Below are 3,598 nucleotides of genomic sequence, written 5' to 3'. Positions count from 1 at the left end.
AGCGATTTATGTTGTTGTTGTTTGGTTGAAATTTCTTGACAGTTTTTTCTCACTTTTTTTCAATATTTTCTACGCTATTGTGAAGGTCATGTAAATGCACTTAGTTTGTTTTGATTTGTATTATGCGCTTAAAGTTGTTTTTTGTTGTTTTATTTTATTTTATTGAAGTTGTTATTCTATACAAAATCTTTAAATTGATTGCTTTGTTTTTGGCAGCAATGTTTTAATATGCATGCGGGTTGAATGCATAGAGCGGTTTAAGCGCTGAATATAGAGCAATTTTGCTTTTGATAGGAGAAGTATCTAATCCGTTTTTTTTCAATATTTTGATTCGTTCTTTCTTGCTGAAAAAGGCTCTATATTTGGTCTCACTGATGATTTCTTTATCCATAAATCGTTTCACGTCCATTTACGCAACGTCTCTTTGTACTTTTCAGATTAAACTGCATACCGTAAATAAATATTTCCATATATTAATCGAGCATCTCATATAAGATCGTTAGTTCTCTGCAGTCACATTTTGAAATCAAACTATATATGATCTATTGTATGAGAACTTCAGATCTGTAAACTATTTGAGAAGATAATTCATAATACATATGTGACAGATCGCTAAGGTGAAAGTCATAATATATAGATTATTTCAAATATTAGGTTGGCAAATATTCAATTCAATTTTTTTGCTCTTTATTCAATGCTTCATAAAAAGTGTTACAAGTGATTGGATTCAGTTAAAATATGCGCCGTTGCGTTCGATAGATTATCTGTTTCCATCGAGACGGCAACTTCATAGTACCCTTCCTCGTAGAAGCCCCACTCCTTATTTGCGAAGAACTCGGACAGCCACTTTTCACAAGCCTCTTTTGAGTTCAACTTTACACTATTTGGTGGATGCGATAAAACCTCTCATCCGAGCTCCCATGGCTTCTGACGAGTCATCAACGAAGTCTGTGGTCTGGCGTTGTGCTGGTGGAACACTACACCCTTCCTGTTGGCCAATTCTGGACACAGTAGATGGTAAAATTAGGTGTCCGGTTATATGGGTAGTTCATAGTGGATGATTCCCTTCCAATCCCACGAAACCTACAGCAATAACTTACTGGCCGTCAATCCCTGCTTGGCCACTGTTTGGAACGATTCACCGGCCTTCTTCCACGACCGTTTTCGCTTGATATTGTCGTATGTGATCCATATTTCGTCGCCAGTCACCATTCGCTTCAAAAATGGTTCGAGTACATTCCGTTTCAGCAGCATATCGCAGGTGTTGATTCGATCCAGAAGGTTTTTTTACGTCAAATCATGGGACACCCAAACATCCAGTTGTTTTGTGTATCCAGCCTTCTGCAGATGGTTTAAAATGGTTTGGTGGCTAACACCTTTCTCCTGAGCGATGTCACGAGATGCCACATGCCGGTCTAACTCGATGTTTTCCATGATTTTATCGATATTCGTCGTCACAGGTCTTCCGCCGGCTGGCTTATCCATTGCAAAAATCATTAAAAAATCTGAAAATAACTCGAGACCTTATATGGGCTTGAAATTTAATAATGTTTGAGGTGAAATTTGCCATGTATATTAAATAATTTTATAATTAGAACAACATTATTTCACATTAAAAAAATATAATATTAAATACTAATACTTTTTATATAATTAACCTTTATATAACCATACTTATATATATACATACATATATATAACTTCAATTAAGCAATATTGACCTCTATGAAATTTTCCACTACCCAGTGGCGAAAGAATATTTTCCATGCCATTCAACTAATTTGCCGCTCGCAGCTCCTCTGCATCATAGGCATATATTCTCATTGTATATGGACAGTCACGTAGCACTGTGCGCGCACATTTTTCCGCTCACACCTTAAATTTCACAAAACAAGTTTTAATTAAAAATATTATTTAAGACCTAATTACAGTGTGAGAGAATTTTATCGAAGTATTTTCCGCTGTAGCAACGCGGCAGGGGGCGCAACCGCGAAACTTACGTGGTACGCGGGCAGTTGTTGTAAAGCGTTTATCACTTTCGCGGTGAATGTGAAAAAGTATGAGGGGGTATATAGGAATAGATATGTGTATATATATATAAATGTGGAATATAGTTATAAATAGGCACATATTGCTTTAGATAGGTATATATGTCTGTACGTGTATTTACGCTTTAATAGCTGTGAACAATTTGTTTAAGGTACAAATATGCTTACAATCAAATTGGAAAATATTTCTTAGTCTCCATTGCAGAACCAATTCAAGGTTGTCTATTTCTATTAATACTTGGTATTTTTTTTTATAAAACAATACTTAGTATTCGTAATAAAAATTGATGTTGTTGTAAAAAATATTACTGCCGGCTACTCGATAACCAATCAGCTGTTATACATTTTTGTTTTTCCTTTTCATAAGAGGTTGGTAAGTTTCATCAGCTGATTGCTATTTTTAGCAGCGACATCTACCGTTTATCAAAAAATTCAGTCAATCGCAGATGAAAAACGTTTATTGTACGCCTTTGTCGCAGAGCTGCATTTGATTTTCAAGTCGATTAAGATTAAATTAAAAAGAAATGTAAATTTTTATTTTGTTTGGTAAATCAATCTTAATCAGCGTTTTAATCGAGTAGAGGCCGGTTAATTGTTCAATTAGCGCCTGTGTGAAAAGGCTATAACAGAGTGATTTGGAAATATTGTTTCTGGTTTTCTCCTTGTATAGTTGAGACTAGATCTTTGTCAATATTATATACAAATTTTTCCGGATTTTTTCTTATTTATTCTCAAATTAATTTCTATTACCTTTTGCTACGTTAATCTTGTTCCCAAACAATGCTCTGTGCTGTGTAAATAGCAATTTATTTATATTATTTATTTTTAAACACTGTCAGTAGAACGGGCATTTGCGTTTGTCTATGGCCCAAATGAGTTGGGGAATTTTGAAATTTTCTGCCAAGATTTATGAATTAATATACGTTTGAGTGTAAATATTCAATGCAGATTTCCACTCACATATATATTTTCTGCTTACATACTTCTAAACAGTTAGAAAAATATATATTTTCAGCTGTGGCCACAGCGCTACGCACCAATTCTGGTGTTATACTCCAGATTTCTATTGTGGGGGGAAAAAGGCATGCGATTGCAATCGTACTAAACCAGAAAAACAAGCACATTTTTCACTTTCACACCAGCACGCCAAATATTTGGATAAATAGATGAACGGATGGACGGACGGACGGACATACAACCGGACTCATACACGCACGCCTCGCCAAAATGAATGAACTGGGCTGCTGGCTGCTGGCTGCCACACGTAGATGGCGTAAACAAATTTGAGAAAATTGTTTATCAAAAGTGAATTTCTTTCAGCAAATTAAATGATTGGAGCGAGGAAAAAACAAAAAAAGCAAACAGAAGACGGACGGACGATGGCTAGTTGCTTCCATGAATGAATTTTCTGAATGGATGCTGTAAATGTGCAGGCCGCGTGGGTGGCGCTGCAAATTGTGTGTGAGCAGAGAGAGAAAATAGCTTTGCGCTTATGCGAAGTGGTAACGGCCTTCAGCTCTGTGCGCTTTTGTTTTTGTTGTATAAATTTG

At 35.8% G+C, this 3,598-nt stretch overlaps 1 long non-coding RNA gene across 1 annotated transcript; it reads right to left on the bottom strand.

Annotated features, from left to right (window-relative positions):
• Nucleotides 1-663: 663 nt before the first annotated feature.
• On the bottom strand, nucleotides 664-3,358 carry LOC128921543 (uncharacterized). The gene is made up of 3 exons (XR_008470982.1): nucleotides 2,799-3,358; nucleotides 1,722-1,875; nucleotides 664-1,505 (listed from the first exon to the last, which is right to left on the bottom strand). It is a non-coding gene; the product is annotated as an uncharacterized LOC128921543 (long non-coding RNA).
• Between the last annotated feature and the right edge of the window lie 240 nt (nucleotides 3,359-3,598).

This window comes from Zeugodacus cucurbitae, chromosome 4, assembly GCF_028554725.1.
Source record: "Zeugodacus cucurbitae isolate PBARC_wt_2022May chromosome 4, idZeuCucr1.2, whole genome shotgun sequence".
Taxonomy (NCBI): domain Eukaryota; kingdom Metazoa; phylum Arthropoda; class Insecta; order Diptera; family Tephritidae; genus Zeugodacus; species Zeugodacus cucurbitae.
This window is presented reverse-complemented; position numbering and strand designations above follow the sequence as displayed.